The sequence below is a fragment of the Phascolarctos cinereus genome, unplaced genomic scaffold, assembly GCF_003287225.1.
Source record: "Phascolarctos cinereus isolate Bilbo 61053 unplaced genomic scaffold, phaCin_HiC Scaffold_4;HRSCAF=312, whole genome shotgun sequence".
Taxonomy (NCBI): Eukaryota; Metazoa; Chordata; class Mammalia; order Diprotodontia; family Phascolarctidae; genus Phascolarctos; species Phascolarctos cinereus.
The window spans coordinates 137,625,868-137,641,169 of record NW_027555847.1 but is presented as its reverse complement, the minus strand read 5'-3'; the positions used below and the strand labels follow the sequence as shown (position 1 = coordinate 137,641,169).

Sequence of the window (15,302 nt, the reverse complement as noted above, 5' to 3'; positions counted from 1 at the left end):
GGAATCCAGGTCTCCTGCCTCCTAGGGCCTGGTTCTGTGTTCTTTCTCACTATTACAGGGGCTGGGAACAATGGTCACAGTCATCTTTTCTAGTGATTTTATTTATCCCAAACACAAGTCTTGCCTCGCTTTAGCTCATATTTCTAGACGGCATACTAGTGTGAATAAAGACTACATCCCATCCCCCCTCCCCAAGACTGGTTTATTTAAAACCTGAGTGTGCCCTAAAATCTGTCATACATATATTATATTTATATACATACATACAAACATACACATGTACATTGTACACACACACACACACACAGAGTGCCTGACACATAGTTAGGCACTTAATAAATGTTTATTGACTATTGATTATATTTGTATACACACACACACACACACACACACACACACACACACACACACACATACACAGAGATACAGCAAAGTCTGGATTCAAAACCAGGCCTCTTAACTCTAAATACAATGAATGCTCTTTTAAGTGTATACTTATATACATAGTTTTCTTTCACAAGGTTCTCATTTTAAGGGTGTGTATTTTATTCACCAGTATCAAATACAGTACTCTTGAAACTTCCTTTGCTGTAGAATAAATAAGGATAGATGAATGTAAGGACATGAGTGTAGTCACCTCCAGATTCACCTCTAATCTAGTTCTATCTTACAGAAAGATTAAAAAACAACAAAAGGAAGGTGCAACCACGAAAGCCCAGAAGCCTGTCAAGTTCGAAGAACATGGAATTCTTTCCAGGCCCCTGACAACAAACACGTCGACTGCTGGGAAGAGAAGCGGACTCAGCGCTCCACAGCTCAGACAAACAGCAACTTCAAAGCCAGAACAACAGCCCCAGACAGCGAGGGACTGTACTTGCAGATCTCCAAGTGAATTAGAGCTGATTCTATATTTTAAGAGATTGATTTCTGTCCAGTAAGTCTTTTTTTTTTTTTGGTCCCAAGGTCTCAACCTTGACAACTAGGAGGTGAGGGCCCTCAATCAGAATTTTCCATGGAAAACAAATATGGCTTTCCAAGTTAGACTACTTTCCCAAGTTAACATCATATGTTTTCAATCAGGGAAGTCCACGTAATCTAGGTCAGTAATAAAGCAGCCGCCCCTATTTTGTTACATAAAGCGGGATACTGTGTTATTCTAACCAAAGTCAGAATGTGGATCTTGATTCCCTTTTAAGAGATGGGACAAGGCAAGAAAGCAGTGGTCAGGACGCTACAGGTGGGAGACTTAAACAGAAAACATTCTCTCTCAGAAATCTTTATCGATTCACCATTACTTAGGGAATAAAGTAAAAATTATTGACCCTGGCATTCAAGGCCCTCCACAACCTGCTTCCAATCTAGCTGTCCAGTCTTTTCTCAGACAACTTCTACTTCACAGAATGTCCATTTCAACCAATCTAGATAGCTTTGTATCCCCCATTCTCATCCTGTGCTCTATCCCAGGGAAGGAGTAGGGTGGAGTACTACTTGCTGAGAAAGTCACAAAGTTAATAAACGAAAGAGCCAGGACTTTCAGCTCAGTCAAGTGTATTTCCCACTAAACCACATCCCTCAGGCCATTAAAAAACAAAAACAAAACCAAAAACCATCTGTTTTATCACATAACTAATCAAAGTTTATGTTCCATTTTGCTATGGAAAGCATTTGGAAGTGGAGTTTTTGATCCAATTTTCTTTTAATAAGTTGTTCTTAGGTCAACAAGCCCATAATCGTTTCCAAAACACAAGATAACAGGACTAGAGTTAAAAGGGGCCTCCGAGACCATCCAGTCAATCAGTCGACAAGCTTCTGTTAAGCTATGACTACATGCCAGACAGGCTAGGGGCTTGGTATACAAAGACAAAAACCCTGCCCTGCGATCCCTACCCTCAAAGAGCTTCCATTCTAACAGGGAAAGCAACATATATGCAAGCAAGAAGAGAAAATCTCTTCAAAGTAAATACAAGGTAATTTGCAGAAGAGGAAACTGAGCTGACACCCCACCCCGGGGAGTTAAGCGATTCGTTCAAGGTCACACAAGTAGTAGGCATCAGCAGTGGGATATGAACCCAGATCTCTGGCTCTGGAGCCAGGGCTTCCCCTCCCCACCAACACCAGGCTGCACCCAACCTATTCCTCACAACAATCTCATGGGGTTGGAGGCAAAAGAATTAGCCTTCCTATTACACAGAGAAGGAAATGGAGGCTCAGAGGTAAGTGACTTGCCTGGAGTTAAACACCTAGTAATTATTAGAAGCCAGACTTGAGGTTAGGTCTTGTGACTCCAAGTTCAGTGATCTTTCACCATGCCACACCACTTCAGAAATTCTGGCATATAACAAAAGAGGCAAGCCATTTGACATATATACCCAATCTCACAGCCTGAAACAGGATCCCAGACAGGAGAAAATCAAGTCAACAAGCATTCATTAAGCTCCTACTAGCCAGGCACCGTGCTAAAGCACAGGTGACAAAGAAGTAAGATAGTTAACACTCACAAGGAGCTCACAGTTTAATAGGTGGAGATAACACCCAAACAACTAGGTACAAACAAGATATATGCAGGATAAACTGGAGATAATCTCAGAGGAAAGGCACTAGCATTAAGGGGGACAGGGAAAGTCTTGCAGAAGGGAGGATTTTAGCTGAAGACAGGCAAGGCAGAAGATTGAATGTCTTGTGTGGGGAACAGCAAAGAGACTGGTGTCACCAGATCATTTCATGTGTGTTCATTTTGACTGCTTAGGGGAGGGAGAAGACCACCACCTAGACTGCGGGGCGAAAGACTGAGGCTGGAATTCAGTCTCTACCACTTTCTAGTTATATGACCTAGGACATGTGAGACACTGTTCAGTTTCTGAGCCTCTATTTCCTCATCTGTGAAATGGGAATAATAACCGTATTGTAATGCTCTGCAAATCAAAGTACTACATCAATATCAGGGATCATTACTATTTCCTGTGAAAAGTCCATCTCCACTACCATCCTAGAAAATCTTTCTTTGTGCCTTTTTTTTTTCTCTCACTTTATATCATTGCCAACAAAAAGATAACCGGTGAGTCCTTCATCTCCTATGCCAATATCATGAGGATGCCTTTTCTCCTTCTATCGATTAATTTTGTTACCTCTGACCAGGCTGATACTATTCTTTTCCATCAGCTCAAACACACTAGCCTAAACCCCAGTCTTTCCCCTTCAGGTTCCCATTAATTGATGGGTTTAGAGCTCACAGACCCCTCAATAACCAATTTGGCAATTTGTAAAGTTTTCTGAAGATGAAAAGAAACTGCTACCATTCAAATAAATTCCCTCTAGAAGCTACTAGTCCTGTTAGTATGACTTTGGGTTGTCACCATCTAAAACAGCACGAAAGCATCTAAGGCTAATTAAGGCTAAGCTTTCAGAAAGCTGTTTCTGCAAACCTGATTTACTGAAGTCAACAGCTATTCTTCATCACCATTCGGCTGCCAGTGATCCTCAACATAAATACTTCGGCCTTGCTCTGGTCCTCAAAGCCCACAAGTGGTCTACTAAGTCAGTTAAAAAACAAACAAAACTGGACCCAGACTGGCCCGAGTCCCTATTCCTGGACTTTATGCTTCTCTTAATGCAGCCTAACATCACAGCCACTTTTGGCTCACATTGGCCTTTCAATTTATTACCACCCTCCAATCTCCTTCACCACCTAGCTGCACACCCATGTCTTGTACTTGTGAAGTTGACCTTTTGAACCCAAAGTATAAGACTTTAATGTACGCTTTTTAATTTCATCTTATTAGGGTCATTAACTCAACGTTTTAACCAGCTGAAGTTGTTTTCAATCCTGACTCTGTCATCTGCAGCGTTAGCTATCCCTCCTAACATGCAAATCCGGTTAGCATGCCATCCGTGCTTTTTGTCCAAATCACCGATAACAGTGTAACAGAATGGTGCAGGACAGATTCCTGGAGCACACCACTCCACAGAATAGAAGATGATAAATCCATTGTCCATAGCACATCTGAAGTAACATGGTTAGTTGTGGACAACATATTTTAGAGGATATTGATAAACTAGACAGTACCCAGAAGGGGACAATAAGGATGAAAAAGGTCATAATCGTGTCATATGAAAAATGCAATACATAAAGGCAACAAATAAGGCAAATTTAGCCTCAATATAAGGAAAAGTTTTTTGACAAGTGGAATTATCCAAAAGCAAAATAGGCTGCCTTCAGAAATAATGGCAAGATTTCCTTGAAGTCAAGGTTTCAAACAATGTCTAATGACCACCTGCTGGGTATATTAATAATATCACTATTACTCCTGATCTCTCACCTTCCCCCCCCATATTCAAACTGTTGCCAAGGGCTGTCAATTTCACCTTTGTACCATCTCCTGAACACAGCCCTTTCTTTCCTCTCACATTGCCACTCTTCTAGTACACTCACCAATTACCTCATAGTTGGACTATTTCGATAGCCTACTGGAGGTCTCCTGCCTCAAGTCTCTCCCTAACTCCAGCCCATGTGATTTTCCTAAAGTGTAGGTCTGATCATGTCACTCCCTCCTCAGTAAACTCCAGTGGCTCCCTATTACCTCCAAGATCAAACACAAAATCATCTGTTTGATATTTAAAACCCTTCATAACCTAGAACCCCCCTCCATCTTTCAGGCCTTGTCACATTTTAATGCCTGACACTGGACTCCTTGCTGTTATTTGAACGAGATGTTCCATCTCTCAGCTCTGCGCATCTTCTCTGGCTGACCCCTACACACCTGGAATGCTCTCCCTCATCTCTGCTTCCTGGTTACCTTCAAGTCCCAGCTAGAATTCCACATCTTATAAGAAGTCTTAATTCTAGTGTCTTCCCTCTTTTGATTCTTTCCTATTTATCCTGCTGTACTTGTTTGTACAAAGCAGTTTTCTTGTAGTCTCTTCCACAAGATGACGTGCTCCCTGAGGGCACAGGCTGCCTTTTATCTTTCTTTTTATATTCAGTGCTTAGTACGTTGACGGAATATAGTAAGCACTCAATAAATGATTGCTGACTGACTGTGAATCTAGTGATCTTTCCTCTATATCATACCACCTTTTTCTCACCCCAAACTAACCCTGTCTCTTGAAGTCTCTCCCCCTTTCAAGGCCCAAATCAGGTGCTTTCATGAGCCCACGAAGCATTCAATGACTCTATCCTCTCCAAGCTGAAAGTATTTCTCCATCATCAAATATATCAATCATATTTTCCCCAAGACCTTTACATTCTTTCCTGGTTTACAGTAATTTATTTATTTCTCATACTTGCTTACCTCCCCCATCTGCAGCAGCTGCTCAGCTCTTTGAGAGCAAGTCTGTGTCACATCTACTTTTGTATTCCCAACGTCTGGCATCTGAAACAGTGCTTTCCAGGAACACGGCAAGGTTTACTTAACTGAATTACAGGCAGCTAGAGCAATGGACTGAGCTCAAATCTGAACCTGACCATTTACTAGCTGTGTGACTCTGGTTAAACAATGATTTAACTTCTATTTGCCTCAGTTTCTTCAACTGTAAGACAGGGATGAAAATTATATTACCTACCTCCCAAGGCTGATGTAAGGGTCAAATGAGATAATATCTGTAAAGCGCACTGAGCGCAGTACCCAGCACACAATACGTGATAAATAAATGTTTCTTTCCTCTGAAACGGTAAAGGAAGTCCAATCCCAAAAGAGCAAAGCAGGTACAACTACCACAGCAGCGTGGAAGGTCTGGGAAGGTACAGTCCTGAGCGATGAATCTAATGGCTCCCCATCCATCACCCCTTAGATAAAATTCAAATTCCTTTGTCTGGCATTTAAAGGCCTTCACAATCCAGCTTTCCAAGAGCATTACCCATTACTCCTCTTCAAGAACTCTCACAATTCAGACAAACAGTGACACTGGCCTTCTTGCTGTTCCTACACAAGACCCTCCATCTCCTGACTCCACACATTTCCACCAGCTGACCCCATGCCTGGAATGCTCTCCCTCCTCATCTCTACCTTCTGGCTTCCCTGGCTCCATTCAAGTCCCAGCTAAAATCCTATCTTCTACAAGAAGCCTTTTCCGATCCCCTGTAATTCTGTTGATTATCCTGTGCATAGCTGTTCCTATGGAGTCTCCCCCCGTTAAACTGTGAAGTCTTTGAGGACAGGGACTTTGACCTCTTTTTGTATGTCCAGCACTTAGCACAAGACCGCCACAGCATCCCCCATCAGATCTCATATATGTACATATATACAAGGCTCTCTACACAGTAGGTGCTTACAAAACAATGTTTTTATTAATTACAACAGGAACGATCATATTTTGCCAATTAATCAGCCAGTTCTGGGAGACTGATCTATAAACAAGAATGCCATTTGTAAACAACAGGATATCTTTGAGGGATGGATACACCTAAGGTTTAAAATAAATATCACTGGATTGGGGCCCCCTTCCCATTTAGGACTCTGCTGGACAATCTTATTAAGAATAACTTATTATTAAGAATGCTTATTGACTGACTTCCCCATATGTGGTGCTTCCATCTCATGGAGCTTTTGAATAGAATATCCTCCATGCTGGGAATGCATGTTCCTCTCCTTCAGATCGCAGAATCCCTCACTCAGCTGCCACCTCCTCTACTACACCATTCTTGAGCCCCACCAGTTCTTCAGGGGCCTTCTTCCCCCTCTACCCAATAGACTTTGTATATATTTTATATTTATCTAGTAGAATGTAGGCTTTTTGAGGGCAGAGACTATCTTTTGTCTTTTACGTCTGTGGCCTGGCACGTGGTAGGTGCTTAATAAATCCATGCTGCAACAATGAATTTGTACAGGTTGTTGTTATTTCCAAAACCTTTTCTCACAACAAACTCTCTTAGCATAAATTTTATTGGCTTCATTTTATAGATGAGGAAATCAAATGTTGGAGATATTCTGTGACTTGTCCAAGATTATAATAAGTAACAGGTGTGTATACACACACACACACACACACACACACACACACACACACACACACACACACACACACATATATTATAATAAGTAACAGGTTTTTTTGAACCCAGGTTTTTTTACTGCAAGTCCTGTGCTTTATAATGTATCTCACTCACTGGCATACTTAAAATAAAACTTGAAATTTGCAGGGGGAGGGGAAAGGAGATAAGATTGAGTCTTGCTTTCTGAAAGAACAGCCCCAAAGGGGAAAACACCCAAGGAAGGAAGTTTGGAGAAAAAGAAAAAGAGGCCAAAAACCTGAGCTTATTTTTTATCCTGGAAAGGCAACACAGGAAGGTCAAAGATCTGCTGAGCTGGAGGCCTTCTTGAATTCATAATGTTCCAGTAGTTTCCAATTCTAACCACAGCCCCGGTGCACTATTCTGCAGGCCTAGCTCTCTCAGCAGGCTGTACACATTAATCCCAGGAACTTTATCTTTTACTGGTGGTATATTTCTTCAGTCATCAACTTAGAGGAAACTGAAACCCATAGGTTTGGGCCCAGCAGGAGGGAGCTACACATTTCTTTTGATTCTGATATATCTCATTTGCAGACTCTCCAACAAGAGCGGGGGCTGCACCTCTGCAACACGGTCTGGTCACTCTGTTCTGCTGGCCTCATTGCTCTCCCCCGTAACAAAGTCCTGCTGCCACCAAGCCTTTGCTCACACCATTCCCTATACCTGGTATTGCTCTTTTCCTCTGAGAACCATTATCTCTATCTATTAACAACCTATTCAACCTTTAATAAATTGGTACATGTGAGTTTAAATGTCATCTCTTTCAGAAGGTCCTCCTTGACACCCTCCCCACCATACAGCCAAAATGAAAACAAATCATTTCCTTTACCAGACCTCAGTGTATGTTATACTCCTCTTATGTATGTATGTACAATGCTCTCCACATAGTATGTGCCTAATAAATGTTCAAGTTTTTATTAATTACAACAGTTTCTGGGAGACTGATCTGTAAACAAGAACACCATTTGTAAAGAATAATGTGATTTCTTTAGAGGGATGGAGATACCGAAGGCTTAGTATAAATGGCATTGGACGGGGACCCTCTCTTTCCATGTAGGATTCTGATGGACAATCTTAAAGAATAAGCTTGCTTTGGGGCAGCTAGATGGTGCAGTGGATAGAGCAACGGCCCTGGATTCAGGACGACCTGAGTTCAAATCCGGCCTCAGACACATAACACTTACTAGCTGTGTGACCCTGGGAAAGTCACTTAACCCCATTGCCTAGCCAAATAAATAAATAAATAAATAAATAAGCTCGCTTTGACCAGGACTAGTGAAGAATCTCAAGGAATACTTCTATCTAGCTCGGACTCAATCCTAACAGACCATCTTTTCCTCCTACTAATGGTTATTATACCTTTTCAGGTTGTGAAGCACTATTACCAGAGAAGATATCATAGAATTTGAGAGTTGCAAAAGATCTCAGAGGTTAATGGGCACTGCCCTTTTACATCATTCCTGAAAAGCAGTCAGCCAGTTTCCACTTAAATATTACCATGGACAGGGCACTGACCACCACCTAAGGTAGTGAATTCATATTTGGACAATCCTAGTTGGAAAATCCTTCCTTTTGCTGAGCTGAAATCTCCTCATGCACTGTTCTTATTATACATCATTGTATTTATTATTTTGCCTTGCACTTTGTAGATGATGAATTTGTTGAACTGGACAGTGATCATATGACTCCTCTAAGCCATCACTCCTCTTGACCGAGCATTCCTAATTCCTTCAGCCAATCTACATATATCACGATTTAAAGTTCTCTCACTTGATCTCACCTGGACATTCTCAATTCCCCTACCCCCTAAAAAGCGACACCTGAGAACTGAACACAGTTCTCCAAATGCAGTCTCACTGTGACAGAGGACAGCATGACTATAAACTCCCTCCTTCTGGACACTAAGTTTTCATTAATACATGCATATAGCTTGCTTTGTATATATTTGTTTGCATGTCTTTCCCCATTAGATTGTAAGCTCCTGGAAGGCAGGGGCTATCGCTTGACTCTTCTGGCATCCCTAGACCTTAGTGCAGTGCCTGGCACACAGAAGGCACTTGATGAATGTTTACTGATAGTTCAAGAGGCAGGTAAGAGTCAGGTTAGAAGTCAGGAAGACCAGAGTTCCAATCTGATCTCAGATACTTACTAGCTGTATGACCCAAGAAAAGTCATCAATCTCCCTCAACTTGTTTCCTCATATGTAAAATCGATATAATAATAGCACCTACTTCATTGGGTTGTTGTAAGAATCAAATGAGATAATGTAAAATGGCTCTGTGCAAACCTTAAAGAGCTACATAAAAGCTAGCTATTATTATTATTACAATTATTATTATTATTAAAAGCACATCTTACTACCACAGATAGTGCCTGGGCTTATCACAGATGTCTATCTCTCAACCACAATATACAGAGACAGTCTAAGGTTTAGGATCTGAGTAGAAGTTTGGCCAGGTGACTCCCGAGCTTCCTTCAAAGCCTTTGATTTTATCCAAGTCACTCAACAAACATTTTTAAAGTGCCTCTCTATGTCCCAAGCACTGTGTTAGGAGTTGGAGATACAAAGACAAAAATGAAATAGACTCTGCCCTCAAGAAACTTACATTCTATCAGGTGAGAGAACACATGCATAGAAAAGAACAAACAAAAAAAATACCTGGTGATTTTGGAGAGGTCACTAGCAGAGGGGGATTAAGAAAGTCTTCAGTAGAAGGTGGCTTTTAAAGTGAATTTTGAAGAAACAAGGAATTCTAAAAGGAAGACTTGAGGAAGAACTGCAATCCAAGCACAGAAAGAGAACACTGCAAAGGAATGGAGACGGCTGGAGAAGCAGCACTACACATAAGGAAGAGTCAACATTCTGAAGGCCAGTTTGACTAGACCAAAACATGTGGGAAAGGGAGTAATGCAGAAGAAAGCTGGAGAGGCTGGCTGGGGTCAGATTAAAGTTTATATTTGATCCTAAAGGCAATAGGGAGCACCAGATGTGAGATGGTTAGATATGCACTTTAGGAAAATCTAGTGAGCAGCGGTATGGATGGACTGAAGTGGGAAGAGACTAGATTTAAGCAGGGAGATCAATAGTTCAGGCAAGAGGTGATGAAGGCCTGAAGTAGGTTGACAACTGTGAGTCCAGAAGAGTGGGGATGCATGAGATGTTGTGGAGATAAAACGACAAGACAATGTCAGAGTGAGGTAAATGGGATGAGGGAGAGTGAAAGGCTGAGGATGCCTCAGAAGCTGGCAACCTGGGTAACCAGAGGGATACTGATCACCTTCACAGAAAGAGGGAAATTCAGAATTAACAGTGCATGCTATGATTCTATAGCTATTCTCAGACAAAGAGAAAAGCAAATAGGGAAACAGTTTAAAGTCAGGCAGTAGTCAAAATAGAAACCAGAAGCTTAGATAATTCACAAACAAGGTAAACAGGCTCTGAGCAGAATGTTTCCATAGAGCACCATTCAATGCAAATAAAGTCTTAGAGTTGCAGTGGTAATGTTACTTGGTGACAGGTGGGCATATCCTGTTTTCTGGCCTTTATGAATAAAAACTTTTACTGCATCTTGGAGGCAAGCTCTCTTGACCTAAAGAAACAGTAATTTGTTCCATGTTCAATATGCAAGAAAAACAGTAGGCTTAAAAAAAAAGTTATTTGTGGATCATCTCTTTCATCCCTATTAAAAGACTCTATATTTTCAAAGACCACTTCTTTATTTAGACAACAGTCTTTGAACATTTAAAAATAGGAAAATGCCACATTTTACCAAGGGCCAGTCAAGAAGACAAAAAAGGCAATAGGTTTTAAGTGCCCGGTCTGTTAACAATTCCAAACTTGGTAAAAAATGCTCATGAAATTCTGATGACTAGTTATTACATAATGAAAATTAACAGGGTATGGGAAAGATTTATAGGCTGGGATGTGTGGAAAGGGACCCAGGGGGTCTAGTACACAGAGTACTGAGGTAGTAATTGAGGGACCAGGGTTCTAATTCCAGCTCTGTTAATATAACTCAATGTAGGGCTCTGGGCAAGGTCAGCTCTCTGGGCTCATGTCCTCATCTTTATAATCTCTACAAAGCAGAGTCCATCTTTAGCCATTTATGATTCCAAGAGTTATTATATAGCTCATCAGGAGAGAGTTCAGTAATTAGAGCTCAAAATGCCACTGAGCAAATGTGAGTCTTAGAAGGAAGCAAGGATAGGATTTTAAAAAATCAACTCTAAGATAAGGGTGCAGATAAGAGGTCAGTTTCAAGAGTAAGAAGTGTGGAACAGAGTCCATCATAAGAGGAAGAGAAACAAATGGATACTACGTCTTTCAGAGGGCAATATTTCAGTGTATTCTACCAGGAGTACCCAGGAATGGGAGAGAGGGGTCATTCTTGGGGTTAGGCTCCAGACTTTCATGAGAAACTATGACTGTTCAAAAGATATGAAGAGGCAGTTTTCAGATGAAGAAATCAAACCTATTTATAGATAGGAAAAAATGCTCTAAATCACTATTGATTAGAGAAATACAAATTAAAACAACTCTGAAGCACCACCTCATACCTATCAGATAACTGATATGACAGAAAAGGAAAATGATGAATGTTAGAGGAGATGTGGGAAAATTGGGACACTAATGCACTATTGGTAGAGCTGTGAACTGATCCAACCATTCTGGAGAGTAACCTAAAGAGCTATAAAACTTGTACGTGCCTTTTGATCCAAAAATACCACTACTAGGTTTATGTTCCAAAAGAATCTAAAAAAAAAGGGGGGTAGAGGGGGAAAGGATCTACTTGTACAAAAATATTTATAGCAGCTCCTTTTGTGGTGGTAAAGAATTGGAAATAGAAGGGATACACATTAATTGGGGAATGGCTGAAGATTTGTGGTACATTATTGTAATGGAATACTATTGTGCTGTAAGAAATGATGAAGAGGATGATTTCAGGAAAGCCTGGAAAGACTTACACAAACTGATGCAAATTGAGGTGACCAGAATCAGGAGAACATTGTACACAGTAACAGCAATATTGTATGATAATCAGCTGTGAATGACTTAGCTAGTCTTAGCAATAAAATGAATCAAGCCTATTCCAAAAGACTCATGATGAAAAATGCTATCCATCTCCAGAGAAAGAACTGATATAATCTGAATGCAGATCAAAGCATACTGGTTTTCACTTTTTTTCATGGTTTTTTTTTTCCTTTGGGTGTGTGTCTTGTTTCATAACAGGATTAATACATAAATGTTTTGCATCATTATACATGAATAACCTACATTAAGTTGTTCACTGTCTCAGGCAGGGGGGAGGGGAGGGAGGGAGAAAGTTTAGAACTCAAAAAAAATTTTTTAATGAATATTAAAAATTGTCTTTACATGTAATTAGGAAAAATAAAATATGATATAAAAAAACCCCCTGTTTTGAAGGACTAGAGATATTCAGTCCTAAGATAGCTATCTGCTGGGCAGCAGGTGTCCACATACAGAGAGGGGGGAAAGTGACTTGCTTTGAATCTTGTACCCACTTTTCAGGGGCCTGAGAAAGGGGAAAAAGTGTTAGATGTGAGTCAGAGGACCTGTGTGTTCAAATTCCACCTCTGCCACTCACTCTGGGGCTTTGTATAAAAATCACTCGTCTTCAGGCCCTTAGTCTCAGTTTCCTCACCTATGAAATTGAGGGGTTGGATTACCTGTCCTTTAAAGTCCCTTCCAATTCTAAATCTATCATCCTTTTATGCCTGGGTGATGAGTTCTTAACCATTCTCATCCCTTCACTCCTCTCCCTGTTCTACTCCTGACTTTCTGGATTTCTCTCCCATATCCCAGCAGCCTTCTCATCCTGAAAGATCCCTCTGCTCCTGTGACCCCCTCTTCCAATTATTCAGTTCCTCTCAGAACTTCCATTTTGAGAAAGTGCCAGGCCAGCGATGCTTACTTCTTTACTCCTCCCTGTTGCACTCTTGACTCTCCTGACTCCTCCATAGCCTGATAAGTATTTTCTTCCCTTCCCTTCCCTTTTCAGTTCCATCTTCCCTTCTCAGAATATAAGCTTTTGGAGGGCAGGAACTCTTTTTGCTTGTATTTGTATTTCCAGCACTTAGCATGGGGCCTGGCACATAGTAAGTGCTTAATAAATGAATATTTGCTGCCCTGACTTGTTGACTTAAGGTCTCTAACAGAACTCCTGAATCAGTGGCAGATACATTAGGCATGGCTGAGGATAGGCCCCAAACTTTTTTTTTTTAAACCTCACTCTCTTTCTAGACCCCTACATGTATCTTAAGATTTGGCCAAATTTCCTTAACACACTCCCTCATGCTTTCTAGCTTTTGCTCACACTTAAAATCCCCTCTGCCCTCAATCCCTTCTGAAATCCTGGCCAGTCAGCTTAAACATTTAAACAACATCCACTTTATAAAGAATACTAGGTGCTGGAATTTAAATAAGAAATGAGTCTCTGCGTCATGAATTTTATTTACACAAATAAGTTCAACACAAAATACATGATAAATGCATTAGATCAGGGAAAGCTTCATGAAAAGATGGCATGAACAGAACTTTAAAAGATAAGCAGGAATTCAACCAAGAGGAAGGAGAGAAGGGCTATCGGGCATACAAAACAGCATAAGACAATTCCCAAAGGTAGGAATGCATAGAACAAGTTCAAAGGGCAGCAAGCAGTATATTTTGAAGTGTAGAGTATGGGCAAGGGTCAAATAAGAAGGTAGGTAGCAGGATGGGCCTTAAATGCCAGGCAAAAGAATCTAAACTTTACTTCAGAGGCAACAAAAAGCCACTAAAGACTTCTGGGAATGCCAGCTGGCCTCACTCGCCAGACTTCATCTAACAGTTGCATTCCCACCCTGGAGAAACCTCTTTCCTGAAGCATGTTCTCCTGACCCAAGAGTGCTCGATCTGGTCAACCATCTTATGGTTCATTTAACACCCAGCCTGACTCACTGTCTGGATTCCACCACCGCCTCACCAGAAGTCTTGCCCCTTCACCTTATCCCTCCTTCCAACTCCCTTTCTTCCCCTGATAGAAAATAAGCCCCTTGAGGACAGGGACTGTCTTGCTTGCTTGGATTTGTACCCTCAGCACTTTAGCACAGTTCTTGACACACAGTAAGCACTTAATAAATGCTTCATCTAGAAATATACCATTCAACCATGATTGATGTGGGAATTTGTTTTGCTTGATTATACATATTTGTTATAAAATTTTTGTTTTTCTTTCCTCCCCCACCCCCATCAAGGGGAGAGAAGAGGAAGAAAAAATAGAATTTTGTTCATTGAAAAGCAAATTAGATTTTAAAAAACAAATTTTTAAAAATGTTTCTTATCTATCTAGTGACATGAAGAAGGTACACTAGTTTTGCACCAGTACGAAAGACAGATTAGAAAGGAATGTGAAAGCTATGGCAACAGTCTAGACAGGCAGTAATAAGGGGGCTTTGGTAGGTTAGGGGTGGAGAGAAAAGGAGAGATTCCAGAAATATGCCAGAGAGAGGTGTGACAGGACTTGGCAAATGACTAGTTATGACAGGTGAAAGAGAAGTTAGAATCAAAGATCACTGAAAGGTTCTGAACATAGTTAGCTGGGAAATGAGAATGCCCCCAAAAGATATAAGAAAAGGAACAGATTTCAAGGAAAGATAGAGCTCAGCTTTAGCCATATAAGTTTAAGGGGCCTATAAGACAGCTAATTAAGAGACAATTAGACATGGAGAAGATTGTGAGAGAAGTCAGGGCAGGGAGAGAGATCTGGAAGTGATCTCTGCATAGGTGATAGTCTAAGATGTATCTCCTAAACCTTTTTGTCTCTTCAGCCTCAAAGAAGAGACTGAAGGAAACAAATATGCTAGTAGGCAGCAATCTTGGTAAAGTCAAAGTACAAAGTTGAAGAAAACTGGACTGGAATTTAGCAAAAGACACGGAAAAAGAAGAAGGGAAGCTCAGAAGAAAAGACAAAAGGTAGATAAGAGAGAAAAATCCACAACCCCCTGCCCCCAAGTAATATCCTCCATAACGATCATTTCAGCATGAAATCCCACTATAAAGGATCTCCTCCTTGCCCCCAATCCATGCCAAGTATCTTCCCGACTCTGCTCCCACCCCCTTTTATGTGCTGTCTTCTTGCATCAGATTATAAACTCTTTGAGGTCATAGATTGTCTTCCTTTTTCATATTTGCATCTCCAGCATTTGGCAAAGTACCTGGCAAATAGGAGGCACTTAATGTTTATTAAATATTGCAAATTTAACATAAAATAAAATGGGCTTTTCCATATATAACATA

General features: G+C 40.8%; 1 protein-coding gene across 1 annotated transcript in view; it reads right to left on the bottom strand.

Annotated features, from left to right (window-relative positions):
- NAA60 (N-alpha-acetyltransferase 60, NatF catalytic subunit) overlaps nucleotides 1-15,302 on the bottom strand; it is a 53,233-nt gene that overhangs the window by 22,999 nt on the left and 14,932 nt on the right. The window lies entirely within an intron of this gene.